We start from the raw sequence: 27819 nt of genomic DNA on the forward strand, positions 1-27819 counted from the left end.
GAAGCAAACAACCAAACCAGATTCTGACTAATCTCATTTAACTCATAACCGCCTACTACCCTACTTTGGGTACCTACGAATCTGCCTTAGCTACATGTCCTTAATTTAGAGAACAAACCTCAAGAACGAAGATCGAAGATGATTGCCATCGTCCAATCAAGGAAGGATAAGATTCAAGCCAGATCTTCAAAGGAATCAGGATCCACAATCTTGGATGGAGTCTTTCCTTACCATACTCTTTCTTACATAAACCTCTCTATGCTTTAAAGACATCTTTTACCATACACAATAAAATGGATGTACATACTCAAGCTTTCCTAATCATCTTCTACTTTTTGTAATAAAACTTAAAAAATCATTTGCAATTAAAACCACTTAAAAAACTGAAACATAGACTGCAAACCAAACCTATTGCAACCGCTTTTCTTACAAATCTCGAGGACGAGATTTCTGTTAAGGGGGGTAGGATTTGTAAACCCTAAAACTGAGCTAAGAGTTGGGTATTCCTTTTATGTTTTTTAAGGAATAATACTACGAAGTTAAGTAAACATAAAATAGGAATACCTTCAATCTAGTAGGATGAGTTATTCACCACAAGAAATTTAAAGAATGCCCTTAAATATATTCAAGATAAAGTGGCTCTTGATAAAAGAGAAAACATTGTTTTTTCCCTAAACAAGTAAGATAATGAATATTTATTTTTTTCTTCTTACTTGGGATTTGATCACACACACTCAAGAGTAATAATTCTTCCTAAAAAAATAACATGGGTGCATAACATACTTTGAACCTTTAACTAAACAAAGGAATAAAATAAATACATAAAAATATATATATTGCATTATGGCAATATTTTGGATTGTTGCATTTGAACAGAAATTTGAACTTGGATTTTATGTGGATTTGAAAACTGAAAACAAAACATATAAGAAAGAAAACAAAAAAAACCAAAATAGGGATACCTGCGTTATGGGCCGAAGTTTCCCAGCTGGCCCAGTTCCACTTCCGTGCACCACTATTGCCGAGCCGATGACGCTTGGGCCCCATAGGTCGGAACCAGCCTCTTCTCCTCCCTATCTCTTCTCTGCGTCCGAGCTATGCGTGGAGGCTCCCTAACTAACTCCCAGCATATCCTCCGTGATTCTAGTGGGTCTGCGACTATAAAAATCGAACCGAGCCTCCTCCCCAGCGGTCTCCCCATGGTGAGCACCCTACGGCGGCTGGGTTTCTTCGTTGTACGTCGGCGCCCCTGCTTCCCATGGCACCTCACCGGCCGTCGCAACTCCACCGTGCACGCGTCCCTGCTTGCGCCTGCCGTTGACGTCCCTGGCCGCCGTGCTTCATGGCCAGTGTGAGGGTAGACGAGAGAGAGAAATGAGAAGCAAGCACGAACTCCACCACGGATCGGAGCAGGGAAAGAGAATCCGATTCCGCCGCCATGGACCTTCTTGTCTATCGGCATTGAAGCTTCGTTAGCCATCCATGGACTCCCCCTGGACGCACGGGCAGGGATTCGCACCGTCACCGGGCCAACTCGTTGGTCGGAGCCTAACCAATCTCTAGACAGACTGCACTGGGCACCGCAGAACCACCAAGCCGCCATGGCCACCCCTCTGGGACCACTGAGCGATGGAGGGTTGAAGCACCAGGGGGAATCCCTTGTCAGACTTGAAGAATCACCACGGGTCAGGGAGCTCCATAGCCGGTGGCTTCTACTGCGTCAACACCGGTCGAACGGAGAGGAAAACAAAGAGAGAGAGAACATCGCGGGCACTGTCGCTTGCAGGCACACCGGCGGGCCGCGCCGCCGCGGGGCGTCCTGCACAGCCGAGCTGGGCACTGGAGGTAGGAGAACCCGCGGGAGCTCTCGATCTCCGAGTGAACTGCTGCAATTCATTCACAGGTATCGCTTAACCCTAATAGATCAGAACCGTCGACTCACTGATGGGCGGCCATGATTTAATCAAGCATACCCCTTCGGTGTGTGAATCGGGATCGTTGATTTGCGATCGCACGGCTCGGAACAGATTGGGCTTCATAAAATCTGGGCCGTTCAGTCATGATCTAAGGATCCCGAGCCCATACCGGTTCGGTGGGTGTCTGATCTAATCCGCGCCATCAGCCAAGGATCGGACGACCAGATCTGATCGGTTTATCTTTGCCGCGCCCTTTTCTGAAAAATCCCCTGATATTTTAGCATATGAACCCACCGTCCATATGTGGGAAGCCTGAGTCTGGGAAATATTTCGAGTTAGCCCCTGCGTTTCTTTGTTTTTGATGCCCAGTCCAGAGAACAATGGAAATAGAAAAGTAATTATAGAAAATGATTTTTAATACAAAAATAATTCCAGAAACTTGTTTAATTCGTAGAAAATTCATATTAAGTCCGAATTGATCCATTCCAGTTTCATTAATTTTGTATTAATATTGTATACCAATCAGTAACACTGTTTAGCCATGAAACTTGAATTAAAATTGTTCATTAGGATTAACCTATTCTAAGCACTAAATAATTTTGAAAATTCATAACTTAATAACTGTAGCTCCGAATTTAGTGGTTCTTGTTTCTACGATCTCGTTATGGCGCGTAGATTATTATCACATAGTTTATTCTTATGTTTGGTGTAATGTTAATTTTTACCTAAACCATGTTTGTCTGTATTGATACGTTTAGCAGTGAGGACACGTGTCATCTGAAGAGCAAGTTGGTACCTGGAATCTTAAGTCCCAGACAAGTTGTGCCCTTGATCACTTCTTTTTACCCACTCATGTTATAATTAATCATAATGATCTGCATAGGTTAATTTTGATGGGACCCAATAGGTTACCCTAGTTTGTCTATCTTTATACCTTGTTTACCACTAAACTTTTTGGGTAGTACTTGCTAGTGCTTTATGTGGTTTTGGGTATGAAGATACATTATTCATGATCACACTTTTATTATCTATTTATTATTACTGTTCATGATAAGATCATTATGTTAATTGGAACATGGAGCGACCACCCGGGAAAACAGTGCTACCACAAGGGTTTAATGGGACGCCCTTGGCTGATTAATTAGGAAAGCTAGTGGAAGACTACCTTACCCGAAAGGAGCAAGGGCAGTAGGGGAGTGGTCAGTGTAGGGAGGTCCTTGGGATGATTTTGCTGCGATGGCGATCATGCGAGGGATCCCTGCATTGGAGCTTCCTATAAACTGTAGCGGGTTTTCTGAAGCTAGTGGAACTTTGTAAAGGCCTCGTAGTGTTACCCTACCTCGCCTCCTCGGTAGAGGTGTATGGGAAGTCGTGATCCCTTGGCAGATGGGTAACATGACTTGTGGGTAAAGATGCGCAACCTCTGCAGAGTGTAAAACTGGTATATCAGCCGTGCTCACGGTCATGAGCAGCTCGGACCCTCACATGATTAATTTATGGAACTTAAATTTAATTTGTCATATGCATTGCATCGCAGGTGATGTTGTTACTTTTGTTCTATTACTTAATTGGGTTGGTATTTACTTATACTTAGTAATTGCTAATAAAATTTTGACCAACTTTAAAAGCAATGCTCAGCTCTAACCATCCTCTTTGGTAAGCCTTACACTTCATGTGAACTCCCACCTTTGGCGAGTTCATGCACATTATTCCCCACAACTTGTTGAGCTATGAACATATGTGAGCTCACTCTTGCTGTCTCACACCCCCACAGGTCAAGAACAGGCACCACAGGATGAGGCGCATGGAGGATGCTGCGATGTGTTCGTGAGAGGTCTAGGTCGTCGTCTCCCAGTCAACTTTGGGTTGCTGGACCATTGTCTCCTTATAATGTAATTACTTATTTATTTTGTATAGAACTCCTATTATATAGTAAAGATGTGACATTCGATTCTGTGCCATGAATCATCATATGTGTGAGACTTGGTCCTAGCACACCTGGTGATTATGTTCGCGTCTGGGTCTTGGTGCCCCGAAACCCGGGTGTGACAGATACTAGTATGCTAGGTCGAGTAGCTGCTTTGCTAATTAGGATCTCGGTAGAAGTCGAGTGTTTTTTCTAGCACTTGCGCGAGGTCAGGAACTGAATGTATTCATCTTGATAACGAGATCTATGATGGTCTATGGAGTTGGATCCAGGTGAGAGCACCTAGAGGGGGGGTGAATAGGTGATCCTGTAAAAACTTAAAACTTAAAGCCACAAAACTTGATTAAGAGTTAGCACAATGAAATCAAGTGGCTAAGGAGAGCTCTTGTGAAACACAATAGACACAGTGAGAACAAGCACAAGAGACACGAGGATTTATCCCGTGGTTCGGACAAGTATAACACTTGCCTATTCCACGTTGTGGCGTCCCAATGGACGAGAGTTGCACTCAACTCCTCTCAAGTGATCCAATGATCAACTTGAATACCACGGTGTTCTTCTTTCTTTACTCTTTCCCGTTTGCGAGGAATCTTCAAAGTTGGAGTCTCTCGCCCTTACAATAAGAATCAAAGTGAAAGCACTAGAGTAAGGGAGGAAAGCAACACACACAAATCCACAGCAATACGCACACACACACAGCCAAGACTTGAGCTCAAATGAATAACACAAGGTTCACCACTAGAACGGAGCTCAAATCACTAAGAATGTCAATCGAGTGCGCAAAGACGAAGTGTGAATGATCAAGAATGCTTAGAGTGTGCTTGGTGTTCTCCTCCATGCGCCTAGGGGTCCCTTTTATAGCCCCAAGGCAGCTAGGAGCCGTTGAGAGCAATCCAGGAAGGCTATCCTTGCCTTCTGTCGGGTGGTGCACCGGACAGTCCGGTGCACTACCGGACACTATCCGGTGCTGATTGCTTTCCTATTCTGGCGCAGCCGACCATTGGAGATTTGGAGCCGTTGGCGCACCGGACAGTCCGGTTCTCCCTTCTGACCGTTGGCTCGGCCATGCGTCACGCGCGGATTGCGCGGCCGACCGTTGGCTAACCGGACAGTCCGGTGCACCACCGGACAGTCCGGTGAATTTTAGCCGTACACCGCCGTTCAGTTCCCGAGAGCGGACAATTGATCAGCTGTGATACCCGGTTTGCAAAGAAGAGAAGTTGGAGGTTAATCTTTTTGTTTTTTTTCTCATTCGGTTGTTGCATTTTGGGAATTTGGAATTTGAGGAAAATCATTCACCAGTAGGGCAGTAGAATTTCTTTGGTTAGGCACTTGCAACGGGGTCGGGAGCTGTCGCGTGGGCGAGTTGGGCCGCCGCCCCCCCCCCCCCCCATCTCCTCCTCCCAAGGTGTCGTTCGTTGCCGCTCGGATCTACGTCGCGTGGTGCAAATCTTCAACTATTTTCGGTGGAGGGAGGAAGGGAGGAAGGAAAGGGGGAGAACCCAAGGTGATTTTTGTGTTTATCTCTTGTTCATTTGTGCTGCAATCCAATTGTTTAGATATTGCGTATGCGATTGGGTAGAAGGGCTGTCCAGAATTTTAGGGGGTGGACGAACAACAGCAATATTAGTGGTTTCTGGGCATTTTTCGTGGAGAATTAATGGGAATCAGTTTGGGAATCATGTAGAACTTTGGCATACCTTTCCAATGAGTATTTATGCGCTCAATTTGGAGTTATAAATTAAAAGTTATCACCGTTTGAATCCGGGTATGTGGCTGTCCAAGAAACAGATTTTCAGGGGGATGAACAGCAGCAGTATTAGCAGTTTCTGGGGATTTTTTGGGAGTAATTAGTGTTAATCAGTATGAGAATCATGAAGGGCTTTTTCTTATCTTTCCATCAAGTACTTATGCGCTCGATTCGGAATTATATTTTAAAAGTTATCGCTGTTTGAATCCGAATATGTCGCTGCCCAAATCAGGGAAAAACAGATCGCAGGGTTTATCTTGTGGACCGTTTAGGGGTAATTAGATGTTGGAATTTAATTATAAATTGTATACAAAACTTGTGGGGAATTTTATGTAGTTGTCTCTGGAGTTTTTGTTTGTCACCACTGCTGTCTTAATTTTAAAGTTATGGAATTGTTAAGCAGCGCCGCTGCAGTTTGGTTGGTGTGGGGAGAATTGTTACCCGCGGCGGGGTTTGGGACTGCGCGTAGGTGCGGCGTTGTTTTGAGGCTTATTATGTGAATTTGGTGCACTAAGTTGGGTGTCAAAAAAAAACAGGTGGTGGACTTCCGGATCGTTCTTAGGGATTTGCCCAAACTTCCGGTGAAGGCAAGTAAAACTGTGATGGTTATTCCGTCTGTCAAATGAGGAGTCTTATACTTGATTATGTTGTGCTATTGTGTTCGTATTCATATTTTTAATTGAGTACCATCATTTTAAGATGTTCATGTTTTATTGATTTCATATGTTGAGTTTGAGGTTTGATCATGTTACTCAAGTGGTTATTATGTGGAATGGGTGGAAGTATATGTCTAGCACATTTTATTTGGGAAGAACTCTTGTGGTTGCCATGCATAATGCATTCATCATCCATTGCATTAAAGTTTCGTCGCGATCTTATGGTCCGACCGTACCGGTACATTGAGCATCATATGTTGCCCGAGAAGGGGTATGATGTAGCTTCATATCCTTAGAAATATGGAGGCAGAAGTCATTATTGCATTTGTAGCCATGTGCATTCATGGGAGAGGTGTGGAATCTATTATGTGGATGTGGACAATCTGGATTTTTACATGGTGATTCTTCTTGGCGTTAAGTATTTAGTCACTTGTTTACTTGCTGCAATTTAATGTTCAAGAAGAAAGTTTTGAACTACGTGGTTGTTTAAGCACAGTTGATTTACAATGTCCAATTTGTTGTTGCTATGTTTACTTGCTGAGATGTGTCATCTCACTCTTGCATTGTTTGATGCAGGCACCTAATTTCTGCTTTGGGAAAGGTGGGATGTAGCAGCACGGCCACTACACCTTTAATAAAGGAACCACTACTTAATAATGTTGTTAATCAGGGAGGGTCAAGTCTAGAGAATTACTATGTCTAGCTTCTCTTGTTGGTTGAGCGGTTTTTTTGGGGTGGGCTGAGTTACTTACCTCATTTTTTGTTCCTGTTGGGTCATGAATGTGTTTTACCGCTTTTGCATTTAGATTCTACTACGTGAATTATCTGTCTTTATATCCTGTATGAACTACATGTTTTTCCCCCCTGTTATGCTAGTTTCAAAGGAGGTGCTACCAGATTTTGCAATATTTTCTCTCTTTATTACATCTCTTGTGTTGAATAAGTTTAGTGAGAGGAGTTTTGGTAACATCCAATGTGTGTGACCAGTGGGGTGTTACAGTTGGTATCAGAGGAATAGGCTGTAGGTCCTAGCAAGTGGAGTAATAATAAATTGACACACTGCCCATGTAGGATGGGATTTCTATCTTGCTATTGATATGTTATGTTATTGTCTGTGCTAGTTTGACATTATCTGAAGAGATGCTATGCCAATCTTATTTACTTATTATTCTCATCCCTGTGGCTGCAGCTATGCCGCCTCGTAGGGCTCGGGGTAGTCCGCAAGCTCCAAGTGGGGACTCGATGAGTCCGACGGCAATGTTAGCCGCGATGCAGGCCATGCAGCAGGAGTTGGCCCTTCTGAGGCAAGCCATTCCTGTTGCCCCTGCGGGTGCTGCTCAGGGTGCGGGTGGTGGAGAAGTGCCCGGGGGCACTGTCCCTGCGGGTGCTGTTCCAGGTGGTGGAGCCGAGGTGCCTCTTCCAGTAAGTGGTCTTTCTCTGATGCAGTGGATGGGCATGAAGTTGGATTCTTTTGATGGCAGTGGTACTCCAGTCGAGGCGGTAGATTGGTTGACTTACGTGGAGGATAAGATGAATGTCTTCAAGATTGCGTATGGAGATTGGGTTCGCTTTGGCACACAGCTGCTGAAGGGAGAGGCTCAAATTTGGTGGAGAGGCGTGCAGGCAGCGCACTCCTCCTCACTAGGAGTCCTGTCTTGGGATGTTTTCATCAGGCAGTTTGAAAGGAGATTCTACCCGGTCACCTTCCTGGAGAAAATGAAGATTGACTTGTAGTCCTACAAGCAGGAGAAGAAGTCTGTCACAGAGTATGATGTGGGCTTCAACAAGATGGTCCGCTTTGTCCCTCATGTGGCTTATAATGAGATGGAGAAGGCGAGCCAGTTCCGTCAGGGTCTGAAGCCTTCTATCAGGCTTGCTCTGGGAGCCTTTCCGTTGGTGGACTTCCGTACCACGGTGGAGCAGGCACTGGGTGTGGAGATGCAACACCAGTATACCATGGAGTCGCAGAAGTCTTCGGGTGTTGATCAGCCTCGTGGCCAGGACGCGAGGAGGGGCAACACGGGAGGTCCAACCCACAAGAGGGGCAAGTCTCAGCACCAGCGCCACCATCCTTACCGTGGCAAATCTTCTGACTCGGGTACTTCGGGAGGAAGTACTCAGAGGTTTCGGGCTGTTCCTAAGCCCGGGCTGGGGCTGATGTATTTCCGTTGTGGTGATGCGCATCGCCGTGCAGAGTGCCAGTGGGGTGGCAGGTGTTCTATCTACAGTCAGGACCACAAGGATGTGATGTGTAGGAGGAATCCTAATGGGAAGCTCAGATGGGAGCCGATGACTTCCTCCTCTTCTCAGGGCACTATCAACATGATGTCAAGTGCGGAGCAGCAGTTTTCAGTTCCTCTTCCTCCGCAGCAGCTTTATGTGCCTGGGACTTCTCAGTTCGTGTCGATGCAGGGTTTTCCTCAGTATCAGGCCGCGCCTACTCCTGCACCGTCTACTCCTATGCCATCTCAGTTTGGAGCTCCGCGCCTGCCTCACCCGGCGGCTTAGTGGGGTTCTTCTGTTAATTCACTCTGGGAGCTTCCTCTTTTGTGGGTATTTCTGGAGCTTATGTGCTACCCGCTGCGGACGGCAGGGAGCAAGGAGATGTGGTGACAGGTACGATTTTAGTTGATTCGTTTGCAGCCCATGCTCTTTTTGACTCTGGCGCTAGCTATTCATTTGTTTCGGAGGATTTTGTGTCGCGGGCTAGTCTTTCGGTGTAGAGGTTAGGTCATCTAATTGTGGTTAGATCTGCTAATGGCTCCATTAGTAGCTGTTCAGTTTGTTAGGGGTGTTCCGTCATTCTTGCTGATGAGATCTTTTCGGCCAATCTGGTGGTGATTTCCTTGGGGGCATTCGATGTTATCTTGGGTATGGATTGGTTATCCTAGTATCGCGCATTTATATCCTGTTTTTGGAAGACAGTGTTATTGCAGGCGCCGTCGGGTAAGGAGGTGGTATTCTTGGGTAGTTCCCCGAAGTTCACGTTATACTTGTTGGCGCAATTGCTTCCTGATCGCCGGTCAAGGAAGTCGGGGATCTTTTTCTCCATGGTGGTGGAGGGTGAGGCTGCCTTGCGGGTGCAGGACATCCGGGTGGTGTGTGACTTTGCTGACGTGTTTCCGGCAGAGCTTCCAGGCATTCCTCAGGAGCGTGATGCAGCTTTTGAGATTAAGCTGATCCCGGGTACGCAGCCTATTCATAAGGCCCCATATCGAATGGCCCCAAAGGAGCAGATTGAATTGAAGTGACAATTGGATGATTTGCTGGCTAAGGGTTTCATTAGGCCTAGCAGGTCTCCATGGGCTTCCCCAATATTGTTTGTTGAGAAGAAGGATAAAAGCAAGCGGCTGTGTGTGGATTATCGCGCTTTGAATCAAGTGACAATCAAGAATAAATATCCGCTACCCCGTATTGAGGTCCTCTTTGAACAGTTGAGGGGTGCCCAGGTGTTCTCCAAAATTGATTTGAACTTTGGTTATCATCAATTGAGGATTCGTGAGGAGGATATTGAGAAGACCGCCTTTTGCACCAGGTATGGGCATTATGAGTTCATAGTCATGTCTTTTGGCTTAACTAATGCCCCTGCTGCCTTTATGGAAGCAATGAATAGGATGTTGCATGAATTCCTGGACGACTTTGTGGTCGTGTTCCTGGATGATTCTGATTTATTCAAAGACCGAGGCCGAGCATGAGCAGCATCTCCGTCTCGTTCTGGGTGCTCTAAGGAAGAATCAGTTCTATGGCAAGTTGATGAAGTGTGCCTTTTGGCTATCCGAAGTGGCTTTCCTGGGGCACATGATTAATCAACAGGGCATTGTGGTTGATCCCAAGAATGTTGCGGCTGTGGTGGAGTGGAAGAGACCCTCTAGTGTCTCTGAAATTCGAAGTTTCTTGGGGCTCGCTGGATATTATCGGCGCTTCGTACCAAATTTTTCCAGTATTGCTAAGCCTTTGACTAGACTCTTGGAGAAGGGTGTTCCCTTTGTCTGGTCCAGCGATTGTGAGGTCAGTTATCAGACATTGAAGAGCAAGTTGGTGGACGCCCCTATCCTAGCTTTGCCTGAGAGCGGTGAGCGTTTCACAGTTTATACGGATGCTTCACGTATTGGTCTTGGCTGTGTGTTCATGCAGGAAGGCAGAGTGATTGCTTATGGCTCAAGGCAGTTGAGGAAGCATGAGGGGAATTACCCAACTCATGATCTTGAATTGGCCGCGGTGGTTTTTGCTCTAAAGTCGTGGAGGCATTACCTTTATGGCGAGGCTTGTGACATTTACACCGATCATAAAAGTCTCAAGTATATTTTTACTCAGAAGGAGCTGAATTTGAGGCAGCGTCGGTGGCTGGAATTGATTAAAGATTATGATTTGTCCATTCATTATCACTCGGGAAAGGCTAATGTAGTGGCTGATGCCCTTAGCAGGTCCGGGGTTCCAAAGGTGGCCTTGCCGTTGATCGCTGATCTGGACCATTTGGGGATCGCTTTGTGTTATGTCGGCACCGCTAGCGAGGAGACTCGGATGCTTATTCAATCCTCTCTCATGGAGAGAGTGCGTGCGGCTCAGCAACATGATCATCTATTGCAGGAAGCTCGAAAGAGGGTTGGTGATGGTGAAAGTCGCCTAGAGGGGGGGGGGGTGGATAGGCGAAACCTGAAAATTAAAACTTTATCCCCCAACTAGATCCTTTGATTAGTGGTTAGAACAAGATGAACAATTATCGGAGTGTAAAAACTAAGTTCTTGCTAGTAAAGAGTATAGCTTTCAAATAATGCGGAAGTGATAAATCAATACAACTAATAATTCTATGATAACAAAGCAAGAAGGCTTAGATGAAAAAGAGCACTAACTCAAGTTCTTTTCTTGCGGAGTGTTGCTTCACTTAAATGAGATTTTTAGCTTGAAGCAACACCAAATGATATGAGCAAAGAATAGTGCAAGAGAACTTAGAGTAAGGGAAAGCAAACAAATCACAAGCAAAAGCACAATGAACACGGGTGATTTGTTTTACCGAGGTTCGGCCCTCGAAGGCCTAGTCCCCGTTGAGGAGTCCACTTAAGGACGGGTCTTTTTCAACCCTTTCCCTCTCTCCCGATCACACAAGGATCGGCGAGCTCTTCTTCTTCTCAAGGATCACTCTCGATCCCACAAGGACCACCACAATCTTTGGTGTCTCTTGCTAGCTTTTACAAGCCTCCAACAATTTGGAGGAAGTTCGAATGGGAGTCAAAAACTCCACGCGCAAATGAACACAAGGATGTAGCACACACTATCTCTCAATGAATCTCACAAGGCGCTAGGGCTAAACTCAATTGAGTAGCTCTCAATTGCTTGCTCTCTCTTTTGTGGCACTTGTGTTGGTTGTAGTGGACTAAATCTTGTGTATAGGATGGATCAATGAATATAGGTGGTTGGGAGGGCTTGAGTATGTCAACTAGATGACTTGGAATGTTGCTTGGACTCCCACCCCTTGAAGTGGCCGGTTGGGGTGGTATTTATAGCCACCATCCAAAAACTAGCCGTTGATGAAGTCTGCTGGCGATGGGTGCACCGGACAGTCCGGTGCACACCGGACATGTCCGGTGCCCCAGCCACGTCATCCTATCCGTTGGGGTTGGAGCTGGTCGACCGTTGGAGGCTTTGTCCTCATGTGGCACCGGACAGTCCGGTGCAGCACCGGACAGTCCGGTGCCCCTTTGACTTCTGCTCTTACACTCTGAATTCAACAGTACACTTTGCAGAGTCGACCGTTGCGCGCAGATGACCGTTGCTCCGCTGGCACACCGGACAGTCCGGTGCACACCGGACAGTCCGGTGAATTTTAGCGGAGCAGTCTTCGTGAAATCCCGAGGCTGCCGAGTTCCTGAGGCCGCGTTCCGTTGGAGCACCGGACACTGTCCGGTGTACACCGGACAGTCCGGTGAATTATAGCGCGCCGGCCCTGGACTTTCCCGAAGGTGGCGAGTTTGAGTCTGAGTTCCCTGGTGCACCGGACAGGTACTGTTCACTGTCCGGTGGCACACCGGACAGTCCGGTGCGCCAGACCAGGGGTGCCTTCGGTTGCCCCTTTGCTCCTTTGTTGAATCCAAAACTTGGTCTTTTTATTTGCTGAGTGTGAACCTTTTATACCTGTATAATCTATACACTTGGGCAAACTAGTTAGTCCAAAGATTTGTGTTGGGCAATTCAATCACCAAAAATATTTAGGACTTAGGTGTAAGCCTAATTCCCTTTCAATCTCCCCCTTTTTGGTGATTGATGCCAACACAAACCAAAGCAAATATAGAAGTGCATAATTGAACTAGTTTGCATAATGTAAGTGTAAAGGTTGCTTGGAATTTAGCCAATATAACTACTTACAAGATATGCATGGAATGTTCCTTTCTTATGTAACATTTTGGACCACGTTTGCACCACATGTTTTGTTTTTGCCAATTCTTTTTGTAAATCCATTTCAAAGATCTTTTGCAAATAGTCAAAGGTAAATGAATAAGAGTTTGTAAAGCATTTTCAAGATTTGAAATTTTCTCCCCCTGTTTCAAATGCTTTTCTTTTGACTTAACAAAACTCCCCCTAAAAGAGATCCACCTCTTAGTGTTCAAGAGGGTTTTGATATACATTTTTGAAAAACTAATTTTCTCCTCCTTTTGAACACAATAGGATACCAATTGATAAATACTCTTGGAAAGCACTAAGTTTTTGAAATTGGTGGTGGTGCGGTCCTTTTGCTTTGGGCTCATTTCTCCCCCTTGTTGGCATGAATCGCCAAAAACGGAATCATTAGAGCCTTTGAAGTGCTATCTTCCCCTTTGGTCATAAATAAATGAGTTAAGATTATACCAAAGGCGAAGTCCGGTCTTTTAGCTTTGGGCTCTTACTCTCTCCAAAGACGAAGTCCTTTTCTTTGATGCTCATTTCTCCCCCAAAGAATAGAGAGTTGCTTGGAGTGATGGCGAAGTATGATTTACGGAGTGGAAGCCTTTGTTTTCGCCGAAGACTCCATTTCCCTTTCAATCTACGACTTAGCATAGTAATATACTTGGAAACATATTAGTCGTAGTCATGGTACGGGAATAATAGGATATATGCATTTGTACCAAAATGAAAGAGATATGATCAAGAGATATGTCAAATTAAGCATGATCATAATTCTATATAACATAGATTGCTCCCCCTAAGTATGTGCATGGAGAGGAACACATATTATGGCTTTAAATGCCAATTGCACATAATTAGGTTAATGAGAACAAGTCTATATCATAGAGAAAGTGAAGTGCATTGTGTCATAGTATATGTGTGATGCTCAAGACAGTTTATGCACTTATGAAAGCATGTTGCAAACATTTTAAGCATTTTCCTTTAAAGATTTCAAAGAGACTTAAGGACCATCCACCTTTGGAACAAAGGTAGCTTATCCTCGTTACAAGGTTAAGCTTTAAGCTCTTTGACAATAGAACCACTTCATCTAGTTTTAGCAAAGATGCAATAATGCATGAGTGAAATTTTAAGAGGTTAAACTAGGTATGAAGCAGGGATAAATGCAAAGGTCATGCTTTCTCTTCCTTTTATACAAGATATGCAAAGAGTGTATATAAGAGGAAGATTTAGGTACAAGTTTAAATGAAAGGAAGTGGTTTTACCCTTTTGTACCTTCTCATAGAGACGCTCTCTTCATTGTGCTTTGTCCTTAGTCTTAGTTGCTTAAGACCTATACTCAATGACAATATATGGAAATACTTTGCACAAGAGAGAGTTCTACAACTAGTGATCTTTTTCAAGTTATTGTTAGCATATATCAAATGGATCACAAGTTGCATAAATGAATCATGAATTCTCCTTTTTCCTTAGTGCATATCAAGATAGATGTCAATTAAAATTACCAATTGAGATCAAATTGAAATTACATGAGGCACTAAGAAACATAAGTGATACTCGAAGTTGTTTAATGATCAACCAATATGCGATCAAGAGAGCAACAAGGACATTAAACTTTCAATCAAGCTTAAAAATAGGAGAATCCGATAAGCATGCTACTTTAGAAATGAAAGCAACAATCCTTGATAAAAGCAACGTTATTTTAACAAGTTGGATTGATGTGAAGAAGCATACTATATGAGAACCATTATTCTCATGCAAGAGACTATATGAAATTATTAAGATAAGGCAATAGTCTCAATATAAGAATGGACTCCCCTTAAAGATATGCATCAAGTAATTGAAAGAATTGATTTCGATGCATTCACTTTTAAGGACATAAAGGGAGAAGCATTATACATTTTGATCAAGGCTCATAAATTCAGCAATAAACAACTTAAGCCTTGTAATCTCATAATGAAAAAGAATTTAGAATGCTTACAACCACACCATTGATTATTGAAGACCTTATTGTCCAAGTAGGTGTTGTTGTCCTTGATGTTCTTTCTTTTTCATTTGAGTGTCCTCCCTTTATATTTGTCTCTTTTTCCTTCCAAACTTATTGAAAATACTCAAGAGACATGTTAATAGTGCAAGGGAGTATATGGTGAAAGATGATTACTTTAGATAATTAGCATACAAAAATTCATCATCCACAAGTCACACAGACATGAAGTAAAATCCTTAACATTAGTGCATTTCATTTGAGAGAAATGAGTGAGCACCTTTTAAGCATTTTAATAATCATTGGAGATTTTACTTTATCATATTGAAGTTAGTTAATCATCACTTGGAAGCAAATCAATATGATAACATATATATAAATATTGCAAAGGCATTAAATAGATTCTAATGGACATGAGCATTAAGAAAATGATATTTGAATGCACACTTAGTTAATTTCGGTCCAATAAAGAATCTATTCCTCTCAAGGGTAGAATATGATAATTTAGATTAAACACCCATTGAGACGGGAACCAAACTTAAGAAGATGAGTTCCCATACCTTTGCTTTTACCTTTCTTCCTTTGGGTGAAGCTCAACCCATGAGGCTTGTGTACTTTCTCTCTTGTAGATTTTCATAATTGAACTCAAGAGAAATGTTAGTAGCAACACAAGCACTAGTTTCCAATTTTTTTGTAATCATTTTGGTAAGGAATGAGAAGTTAGATTAACAAAACATGGAAACTCCATAGCATGAACTAGATTATCCATAGATGATGTTATGCTCAATTTTAACTCATAAAACAAGCATAAATAATCCTTTGAGATTATAGGAATAAATCTAAATCATGATTTGGAAAGCGATAAATGTGAAAGAATCATATCCAATTAAGCAATAAGAGATACAACATGAATTATTGGATAGAATTTCCTAGACATGATGAGATACGCATTTCCATAGAGAAACTTATTCTCTACAAGTGAGACTACTTAAATTACTTAGATAAAAATATTAGTCTCACTTTTCTAGCTATAGAGAGAATTTTTCCTTTTATAAGTGTCCTAAGTATTTGAATTTCTTACATGACACCTTATTCTTTTAAGAACATGAAATATCTCTCTATATCTAGAACATGGCAATAATAGAATAGTTAATGTAAAGACATGCCATGTGAACTTGCAACAATTTAAAAACATGTAGATTGTCATAATATAGAATTTGATAAATACACAATCTACCATATGAGAGGAATTTCTTCAAAGAATGATGACATAATTTTAAAACATCCTTAAGTGCTTTCTATTTCTATGTGATTACACAAGACACATGACAAATTAAGATAATTGCACTTAAGAATATAAATGTTACCATCCCTTGACTTTCCTCCATGTTATAGGCTTTGATATTCCGCACATGATGATTCTTTATTTCCTACAACATTAATATCTTCCCGAGATGATATGAGTTTTGAATACAATAAACTGAAGTAACCTTGGGTCAATCTTGAATATGTAGATCATTTGAAGATTGATAGCTTGAGTTGATAAGAATTGAATTAACTCCCTCAAGCACCCCAAAGGTTCATACCATCTCCTTCTCCTACAAGGCTTGTCAAGCATATTTTGGTACCCATCGCTTAATGGGTCCATCATGGTTAGTCAACAAAGATCTAGCAACCCAAAAATCCTTTGTGTTAGTACTAGGTAAACTCATTACCTTTCTAGCACAAGTTGCAATTTTGGGTTGCCTAGTTATATGAGAATCAATTGACAAGTTAGGAGAGAAATTGTTACCAATGGGACAATCCTTGCATTGATGTCCCTTTTCCCGGCATGTGTAGCATAGGCGTTTTCCAAGTTTTGAAACTTTCTTCCTTCCTTGTTTGTTGCTTGCTACATGGTTAGTAAAAATTTTCTTTTCTAACCCTATGCCTCTTTGTTTTAAATGGGGACAAGATCTAAGCAAGTGTCCCTTCTTGGAGCATTTAAAACAAAGTCTATCATCCTTGTTAATAATCAAGCCATTTTTAATGTAGGGACACGACCTAATCAAGTGCCCCTTTTCAAAGCATTCACTACACCTCTTAATGTGAAGTGTGACTTGATCATTACCTTGGATGTTACCTTTTGTGGAGGCGTAGTTGAGGCTTTTGGAGGAGGTGTTGAATTTCATATTTTGTTCCCTCCTCATTGCAATCCTCAAATCCTTGACATTTTCTTCAAGGGATGTAGTGCATGCCACGGTTGTTCCCGTCTCAAGCTTCTTCACCATGTGATCACGGTTATCTTGAGAAGGTTGGGCAATGCATTTCCCTTTTAGTTGTGTCAAGCTCTTCTTTAGCCTCTCATTTTCTTCTTTGAGCTTTTGATATGAATCATCATTTGTTCCTGCAAATTCTAGCTCAAAGGAAGATTTGCTTGTTGACAAACAACAAGCATTAGCACATGGTAATATAGTATCAATTTGAATACATGTGCACGAATGAGGTTGTTGGGATTTTAAGTTCTCTATCACAACCTCATGAGCAATGTTTAATATGATATGATTATCCATAAGATTTTCATGAGAACATAGAAGCATATCATATTTATCTTGAAAAGCTAGATTTTCAACTTTTAGCTTTTCTACTTGGTCCTTGAGCAAGGTATTCCTATTTACTAATTGAGCGATACAATGTGAAGCGTTATCTTGCTCAATTGAAATAGTTTCATACCTTTGGACCAAATCAACATGAGAGCACTTTAGCTCCTCATGTTCTTTAGTCAACTCATCAAAGTGTTGCATCTTTATGGAGAGAATATCCTCTAGCCTTTGACGAGCTTCGCTTTGCTCTCTCGCTCTTTCTAGAAGTTTGAGCATGACCGCCTTATCTTCTTGGCTTAGGCGAGCGTAGAGATGCACAAAGCTTCTTTCTTCCTCCTCATCCTCATTTGTGCTTCCGCTATCATTTTCATTAGCCACACAACACATGTGGGAATCGAAATGGGAAGACAAACCTTTTGGAGAGGTGGATTCATCGTTTGGTCTCCATCGTTCATTCTCTTCTTCTTCCTTGCAAGGGTTAGTATCACAAATACCAAAGGAAGTAGAGACACAAAATGAACTATCATGTTTGGACTCATCAAATTTGCTTCTAATTCTAGTCCAAATATCATGCGCATCATGGACGGATTCGTCATAGTTTGATATGAAGGCATGATAATCTTCTTTGCTAAGAGAATTAGTTAAGATGTCAAAAGCTAGATAGTTTAAGCGATAACATCTTTGATCCTCCTCGGAATTAATTTTTCCATTGAAATTAGAGGGAAAAATACTCTTGTCTATAATTTGTTCTAATCGAGGATCTATGGTTCTAAAAGCATTTATCACACTAGATGACCATGAATCATAGTTAGAACAATCATCAAATAAAGTCTCAAGAGTTACCTCCTTCCGAGTTGGGTTCTCCTGGGTCTTCTTGTTCTTTTGGGATCTTCTACGAGCCATCACTTCGAGTTGTTAGACTCAAGATGAAGTGCCTAGCTTTGATACCAATTGAAAGTCGCCTAGAGGGGGGGGGGGGTGGATAGGCAAAACCTGAAAATTAAAACTTTATCCCCCAACTAGATCCTTTGATTAGTGGTTAGAACAAGATGAACAATTATCGGAGTGTAAAAACTAAGTTCTTGCTAGTAAAGAGTATAGCTTTCAAATAATGCGGAAGTGATAAATCAATACAACTAATAATTCTATGATAACAAAGCAAGAAGGCTTAGATGAAAAAGAGCACTAACTCAAGTTCTTTTCTTGCGGAGTGTTGCTTCACTTAAATGAGATTTTAGCTTGAAGCAACACCAAATGATATGAGCAAAGAATAGTGCAAGAGAACTTAGAGTAAGGGAAAGCAAACAAATCACAAGCAAAAGCACAATGAACACGGGTGATTTGTTTTACCGAGGTTCGGCCCTCGAAGGCCTAGTCCCCGTTGAGGAGTCCACTTAAGGACGGGTCTTTTTCAACCCTTTCCCTCTCTCCCGATCACACAAGGATCGGCGAGCTCTTCTTCTTCTCAAGGATCACTCTCGATCCCACAAGGACCACCACAATCTTTGGTGTCTCTTGCTAGCTTTTACAAGCCTCCAACAATTTGGAGGAAGTTCGAATGGGAGTCAAAAACTCCACGCGCAAATGAACACAAGGATGTAGCACACACTATCTCTCAATGAATCTCACAAGGCGCTAGGGCTAAACTCAATTGAGTAGCTCTCAATTGCTTGCTCTCTCTTTTGTGGCACTTGTGTTGGTTGTAGTGGACTAAATCTTGTGTATAGGATGGATCAATGAATATAGGTGGTTGGGAGGGCTTGAGTATGTCAACTAGATGACTTGGAATGTTGCTTGGACTCCCACCCCTTGAAGTGGCCGGTTGGGGTGGTATTTATAGCCACCATCCAAAAACTAGCCGTTGATGAAGTCTGCTGGCGATGGGTGCACCGGACAGTCCGGTGCACACCGGACATGTCCGGTGCCCCAGCCACGTCATCCTATCCGTTGGGGTTGGAGCTGGTCGACCGTTGGAGGCTTTGTCCTCATGTGGCACCGGACAGTCCGGTGCAGCACCGGACAGTCCGGTGCCCCTCTGACTTCTGCTCTGACACTCTGAATTCAACTGTACACTTTGCAGAGTCGACCGTTGCGCGCAGATGACCGTTGCTCCGCTGGCACACCGGACAGTCCGGTGCACACCGGACAGTCCGGTGAATTTTAGCGGAGCAGTCTTCGTGAAATCCCGAGGCTGCCGAGTTCCTGAGGCCGCGTTCCGTTGGAGCACCGGACACTGTCCGGTGTACACCGGACAGTCCGGTGAATTATAGCGCGCCGGCCCTGGACTTTCCCGAAGGTGGCGAGTTTGAGTCTGAGTTCCCTGGTGCACCGGACAGGTACTGTTCACTGTCCGGTGGCACACCGGACAGTCCGGTGCGCCAGACCAGGGGTGCCTTCGGTTGCCCCTTTGCTCCTTTGTTGAATCCAAAACTTGGTCTTTTTATTTGCTGAGTGTGAACCTTTTATACCTGTATAATCTATACACTTGGGCAAACTAGTTAGTCCAAAGATTTGTGTTGGGCAATTCAATCACCAAAAATATTTAGGACTTAGGTGTAAGCCTAATTCCCTTTCAGATGGTAAACCACGCGAGTTCACCATTGATGAGAATGATTTGGTTCGTTTTAGGGGCCGTCTCTGTGTGCCTCAGACATCAGAGGTGAAGATGGATATCTTGAGAGAAGCTCATAAAACGCCTTACACCGTCCACCCTGGCGAAACCAAAATGTATCGAGATTTGAAGCAAAACTTCTGGTGGAAGCGGATGAAGGTTGACGTTTCTATGTATGTGGCCGCCTGTGAAGTATGTCAGCGCGTGAAGGCCGAGCATAGGCGGCCTGCAGGTTTACTGAAGCCATTAGAAATTCCGGAGTGGAAATGGGAGCATATCACCATGGATTTTTGTGGTGGGTCTACCTCGTTCCCCTTGTGGCAGGGATGCTATATGGGTGGTAGTGGATCGCTTGACTAAGTCTGCGCATTTTATTCCCATGAAGACCACAAATTCAGCTTCAGATTTGGTTCCCTTGTATATGAAGGAAGTAGTCAGGCTTCACGGGGTACCTAAGTCTATTGTTTCTGATCGAGACTCCAAATTTGTATCCAAATTCTGGGAGAGTCTTCATAGTGCATTGGGCACCAAGCTTTCGCTTAGTGTCGCTTTTCACCCTCAGACTGATGGTCAGTCAGAGCGAACAATCCAAACCTTGGAAGATATGTTGCGTGCTTGTGTCCTGCCATGGAAGGGCAGCTGGGAGGATCATCTTGCACTGGCAGAGTTTGCTTATAACAACAGCTACCAGGCTAGCATCAAGATGGCACCATTTGAGGCTTTGTATGGCAGGCGGTGTATCTCCCCTCTATGCTGGGAGACTTTGGGAGAGAGATCCCTGGTTGGTCCTGATTGGGTTCAGCAGACTTCTGAAAAGGTTCAGGAAATTCGTCAGAATATTTTGGTAGCTCAGAGCCGTCAGAAGAGTTATGCTGATGTGAGGAGGCGGGATCTGGAATTTGTTGTGGGTGACCAAGTCCTTCTCAGGGTATCACCTACTAAAGGAGTTGTTCGGTTCGGTGTCTCTGGAAAGCTCAGCCCGAGATACATTGGACCGTTCACTATTTTGGCCCGAGTGGGCAGCCTGGTTTATCGCTTGCTATTGCTGGATTCCATGGCAGGGGTACACCCGGTTTTTCATGTCTCTATGTTGAGGAAGTTCTTGCGGGATCCGGATCATCAGATTGAGATGGAACCAATTGCGGTGCAGCAGGATCTGACTTTGGAGTGTCGTCTGGTGCGTATATTGGAATTCTCGGAGCGTGCATTGAGGAAGAGATCAATTAAGTATGTCAAGGTCTTATGGACTAATCAGTCTGAGCGTGAGGCTACGTGGGAACTTGAGAAGCTGATGCGGCAGAAGTATCCGGAACTTTTTGTTGTGGGTAAGTGTTGTTGATTCATTAATCTTTCCTTTTGTCGTTCCGATAGAAGCGTCAGAATTCGAGGTCGAATTCCTTTTAAGGGGGGTAGAGTGTGATACCCGGTTTGCAAAGAAGAGAAGTTGGAGGTTAATCCTTTTGTTTTTTTTCTCATTCGGTTGTTGCATTTTGGGAATTTGGAATTTGAGGAAAATCATTCACCAGTAGGACAGTAGAATTTCTTTGGTTAGGCGCTTGCAACGGGGTCGGGAGCTGTCGCGTGGGCGAGTTGGGCCGCGAATCATGATTCGGCCCATTAACCTCCCCTAACCCTAGCCGCCCTCCCCCCTAACCCCCCCTTCTTTGTGCAGCCGCCCCCCCATTCCCCTACCCCTTTGGCCGCCGCCCCCCCTCCCATCTCCTCCTTTATCAAGCACTTGCAGCCACACACCTAACCCTAGCCACCCCCCCATCTCCTCCTCCCAAGGTGTCGTTCGTTGCCGCTCGGATCTACGTCGCGTGGTGCAAATCTTCAACTGTTTTCGGTGGAGGGAGGAAGGAAAGGGGGAGAACCCAAGGTGATTTTTGTGTTTATCTCTTGTTCATTTGTGCTGCAATCCAATTGTTTAGATGTTGCGTATGCGATTGGGTAGAAGGGTTGTCCAGAATTTTAGGGGGTGGACGAACAGCAGCAGTATTAGTGGTTTCTGGGCATTTTTCGTGGAGAATTAATGGGAATCATGTAGAACTTTGGCATACCTTTCCAACGAGTATTTATGCGCTCAATTTGGAGTTATAAATTAAAAGTTATCACCGTTTGAATCCGGGTATGTGGCTGTCCAAGAAACAGATTTTCAGGGGGATGAACAGCAGCAGTATTAGCAGTTTCTCGGGATTTTTCGGGAGTAATTAGTGTTAATCAGTATGAGAATCATGTAGGGCTTTTTCTTATCTTTCCATCAAGTACTTATGCGCTCGATTCGGAATTATATTTTAAAAGTTATCGTTGTTTGAATCCGAATATGTCGCTGCCCAAATTAGGGAAAACAGATTGCAGGGTTTATGTTGTGGACCGTTTAGGGGTAATTAGATGTTAGAATTTAATCATAAATTGTATACAAAACTTGTGGGGAATTTTATGTAGTTGTCTCTGGAGTTTTTGTTTGTCACCACTACTGTCTTAATTTTAAAGTTATGGAATTGTTAAGCAGCGCCGCTGCAGTTTGGTTGGTGTGGGGAGAATTGTTACCCGCGGCGGGGTTTGGGACTGCGCGTAGGTGCGGTGTTGTTTTGAGGCTTATTATGTGAATTTTGTGCACTAAGTTGGGTGTAAAAAAAACAGGTGGTGGACTTCCAGATCGTTCTTAGGGATTTGCCCAAACTTCCGGTGAAGGCAAGTAAAACTGTGATGGTTATTCCGTCTGTCAAATGAGGAGTCTTATACTTGATTATGTTGTGCTATTGTGTTCGTATTCATATTTTTAATTGAGTACCATCATTTGAAGATGTTCATGTTTTATTGATTTCATATGTTGAGTTTGAGGTTTGATCATGTTACTCAATTGGTTATTATGTGGAATGGGTGGAAGTATATGTCTAGCACATTTTATTTGGGAAAAACTCTTGTGGTTGCCATGCATAATGCATTCATCATCCATTGCATTGAAGTTTCGTCGCGATCTTATGGTCCGACCGTACCGGTACATTGAGCATCATATGTTGCCCGAGACACCAGGGACTAGAGATGGCCAAACGGGCCGCCCGGCCCGGCCCGGCCCGGGCCCGGTTAAGCCCGGCCAAAAACCGGGCCGGGCCTACTGAGCCAGCGGACTTAATTTTCTGTCCAAGCCCGGCCCGAAGCGGGCCTAAACGGGCCGGGCCGGCCCGTTTAGCACGAAAAAAACGGGCCGAAAAGCGGGCTAAATGGGCCGGTAAGCACGTTTTAGTGTAAAAATAACGGGCTTAACGGGCTTAGAGGTAAACGGGCCGTGCCGGGCTAGCCCGCCGTGCCTAGTTTCCTGTCCAAGCCTGCCCGCTTATTCTACCGTGCCGGGCTCGGACCGGGCCCAAAAAGCGGGCTTCGTGCCGGGCTCACGTGCCTCGTGCTTTTTGGCCATCTATACCAGGGACCTTCCTAAGAATTGACATGTCCCTGATGTACTCTTCCTATCAACCTTGCATCCAGCATAATCGGAGTCTGAGTATCCAATCAAGTCAAAGGTAGACCCCTTTGGATACCAGATCCCGAAGCAAAGCGTAGCAACTAAATATCTAAGAATTCGCGTAACGGCCACAAGGTGACACTCCCTTGGATCGGATTGAAATCTAGCACACATGCATACACTTAGCATAATATCCGGTCTACTAGCACATAAGTAAAGCAAGGAACCTATCATAGACCGGTATGCCTTTTGATCAACGGACTTACCTCCTTTGTTGTGGTCGACGTGTCCGTCAGTTCCCATTGGAGTCTTTGTGGGCTTGGCGTTCTTCATCCCAAACCGCTTGATCAAGTCTTGCGTGTACTTCGTTTGGGAGATGAAGGTGCCGTCCTTGAGTTGCTTCACTTGGAACCCAAGGAAGTAGTTCAACTCGCCCATCATCGACATCTCAAATTTTTGAGTCATCACCCTGCTAAACTCTTCACAAGACTTTTGGTTAGTAGAACCAAATATTATGTCATCGACATAAATTTGGCACACAAATAAGTCACCATCACAAGTCTTAGTGAATAAAGTTGGATCCGCTTTCCCAACCTTGAAAGCATTAGCAATTAAAAAGTCTCTAAGGCATTCATACCATGCTCTTGGGGCTTGCTTAAGTCCATAGAGCGCCTTAGAGAGCTTACGCACGTGGCCAGGGTACCGTTCGTCCTCAAAGCCAGGGGGTTGCTCTACGTACACCTCCTCCTTGATTGGCCCGTTGAGGAAAGCGCTCTTTACATCCATTTGGAATAACCTGAAAGAATGGTGAGCGGCATAGGCTAACAAAATGCGAATGGACTCTAGCCTAGCCACAGGAGCAAAAGTCTCCTCAAAGTCCAAACCTGCGACTTGGGCATAACCTTTTGCCACAAGTCTAGCCTTATTCCTTGTCACCACCCCGTGCTCGTCTTGTTTGTTGCGAAACACCCACTTCGTTCCCACAACATTTTGCTTAGGACGAGGCACCAGTGTCCAAACTTCATTTCTCTTGAAGTTGTTGAGCTCCTCCTGCATGGCCAACACCCAGTCTGGATCTAGCAAGGCCTCTTCTACCCTGAAAGGCTCAATAGAAGAGACAAAAGAGTAATGCTCACAAAAATTGACTAATCTAGAGCGAGTAGTAACTCCCTTGCTTATATCACCCAATATTTGGTCGACGGGATGATTCCTTTGAATCATCGCTCGAACTTGGGTTGGAGGGGCTTGAGGTGCTTCTTCCTCCATGACATGATCATCTTGTGCTCCCCCTTGATCACATGCTTCTTCTTGATGAACTTGTTCATCGTCTTGAGTTGGGGGGTGCACCATTATTGAGGAAGAAGGTTGATCTTGCTCTTGGTGTTGCTGTGGTCGCACATCTCCAATCGCCATGGTGCGAATTGCGTCCGTTGGAACATCATATTCATCTACATCATTAGGATCAACTTTCTCTCTTGGAGAGCCATCAGTCTCATCAAATACAATGTCGCTAGAGACTTCAACCAAACCCGATGATTTGTTGAAGACTCTATACGGCTTTGTATTTGAGTCATAAGCTAACAAAAAACCCTTCTACAGCTTTGGGAGCGAACTTGGAATTCCTACCTTTCTTCACTAGAATGTAGCATTTACTCCCAAATACACGAAAGTATGAAACATTGGGTTTGTTACCGGTTAGAAGCTCATACGAAATCTTCTTGAGGAGGCGATGAAGGTAGACCCGGTTTATGGCGTGGCAAGCCGTGTTCACGGCTTCCGACCAAAACCGCTCAGGCGTCTTGAACTCTCCAAGCATAGTCCTTGCCATGTCGATGAGTGTCCTGTTCTTCCTCTCTACCACACTGTTTTGCTGTGGTGTGTAGGGAGCGGAGAACTCGTGCTTGATTCCTTCCTCCTCAAGGTACTCCTCCACTTGAAGGTTCTTGAACTCGGACCCGTTGTCGCTCCTTATCTTTTTGACTTTGAGCTCAAACTCATTTTGAGCTCTCCTTAGGAAGCGCTTGAGGGTCCCTTGGGTTTTAGATTTATCCTGCAAAAAGAATACCCAAGTGAAGCGGGAAAAATCATCAACAATTACTAAACTATACTTACTTCCCCCGATGCTAAGGTAGGTGAAGGGTCCGAAGAGGTCCATATTGAAAGGGAAATGTGCCCTTGGGCCATTTCTAAGTATTTTGGTGATTGAGTGTCAACACAAGTGCTTAAATGTGAATCAATACCCATGGATGAACAAAGTGAAAATCTAGAGCAAAGGTATGATTCTAAGTCTTAGTACATTGGTTTTGTGTACTAATATACTTGTCTAAGTATTAGAAACAGGAAGAAGAAGAAGAAGAGAAGAAAGTTGGCTGTGTACAGCCAACAGGCTGTTTCGGTCTGGGGCACCGGACTGTCCGGTGGTGCACCGGACAGTGTCCGGTGGTGCACCGGACAGTGTCCGGTGCGCCAGGCTATCTCGGCCGAAGAGGCCGCTCTCGGGAATTTGCTGACGGCGTACGGCTAAAATTCACTGGACTGTCCGGTGTGCACCGGACTGTCCGGTGAGCCAACGGTCGGCCAGGGCCAACGGTCGGCCGCGCGATCCGCGCGGGACACGTGGCCGAGCCAACGGTCGGGAGGGGGCACCGGACTGTCCGGTGTGCACCGGACATGTCCGGTGCGCCAACGGCTCCCGCATCTGCAACGGTCGGCTTCGCCATTTAAGGAAAGGAATCGGGCACGGGACAGTGTCTGGTGTGCACCGGACTGTCCGGTGCGCCCGACGACAGAAGGCAAAGATGGCCTTCCAGATTTGTTCTCAACGGCTCCTAGCTGCCTTGGGGCTATAAAAGGGACCCCTAGGCGCATGGAGGAGAATACCAAGCAACTCTTGAGCATTCTTGATCATCCACACTTAGTCTTTGCGCATCCGTTTGTGATTCTAAGTGATTCGAGCTCTGTTCTTGTGAGAAACTATGAGATAGTCTTTAAGCTCGAATCTTGGCCGTGTGTGTGCGCGTTTCGCTGTGGATTTGTGTGTGTTGCTTCCCTCCCTTACTCCGTGCTTCTTTGTGAATCTTAAGTGTAAGGGCGAGAGACTCCAATTTGTGGAGATTCCTCGCAAGTGGGATAAAGATAAGCAAGGCAAAATACTGTGGTATTCAAGTGGGTCTTTGGACCGCTTGAGAGGGGTTGATTGCAACCCTCGTCCGTTGGGACGCCACAACGTGGAGTAGGCAAGTTTTGTACTTGGCCGAACCACGGGATAAATCACCGTGTCTCCTCTGTGTTGAATTCTCTGTGATTGTCGTATTGTGCAAGATCTTCTCTTTAGCCACTTGGCAATTATTGTGCTAACCTCTAACAAGTTTTTGTGGCTATAAGTTAAGTTTTTACAGGATCACCTATTCACCCCCTCTCTAGGTGCTCTCAATTGGTATCGGAGCCGTTCTCTTCACAAAGGGACTTACCGCCCGAAGAGATGGATCCTAAGGGGAAGGGAATCGTGATCAACGACAAAGAGAAGGAATCCTTCGTCAACGAGCCGAAGGACGACAAGCCTACCGACTCCGGCTCGGGGCATAGACGGAAGGAAGGGAAGAAGAAGAAGACAAGGCGCATCAAGGAGATCATCTACTACGACGATAGTGATGAGTCTACTTCTTCCCAAAAGGATGATGACAACGACTACAAAAAGACGGTCAATTCGAACTTTTCATTTGATTATTCTCGTATTCAACATAGTTCGAATTCGCATTTGCTTTCCATTCCTCTTGGCAAACCTCCACACTTCGATGGGGAGGACTACGGATTTTGGAGTCACAAAATGCGTAGTCACTTATTCTCTCTCCATCCAAGCATATGGGAGATTGTGGAGAATGGAATGAAATTTGATAGCTCGGATAGCCCTATGCTTATAAATGAACAAATTCATAGAAATGCACAAGCTACTACTGTTCTCTTAGCGTCTTTGTGCAGGGAAGAGTACAATAAGGTGAGTGGCTTGGACAATGCCAAGCAGATATGGGACACCCTCAAGATCTCTCACGAGGGGAACGACATCACCATGCTCACCAAGATGGAGTTGGTGGAGGGCAAGCTTGGACGATTCGCCATGATAAGGGGAGAGGAGCCAACTCAAACTTACAACCGGCTCAAGACTCTTATCAACAAAATAAGGAGCTACGGAAGCACACGTTGGACGGATCACGACGTCGTCCGCCTAATGCTCAGGTCCTTTACCGTTCTTGATCCTCATCTCGTGAACAATATTCGTGAGAATCCCAGGTACACGATGATGACGCCCGAGGAAGTACTTGGAAAATTCGTGAGCGGGCGGATGATGATCAAGGAGGCAAGATACATCGACGACGCATTGAACGGTCCACTCCATGAGCCTCAACCCATTGCTCTAAAGGCAACGAGGAGCAAGGAGTCGCTTCCTAGCAAGGTGGCGCAAGTTGAGGCGGCCGGGCTCAATGATGAAGAGATGGCTCTCATCATCAAGAGATTCAAGACGGCGCTAAAAGGTCGAAAGGGACAGCCAAGCAAGGCC

The sequence above is a fragment of the Zea mays genome, chromosome 4, assembly GCF_902167145.1.
Source record: "Zea mays cultivar B73 chromosome 4, Zm-B73-REFERENCE-NAM-5.0, whole genome shotgun sequence".
In the NCBI taxonomy this organism is placed as follows: Eukaryota; Viridiplantae; Streptophyta; class Magnoliopsida; order Poales; family Poaceae; genus Zea; species Zea mays.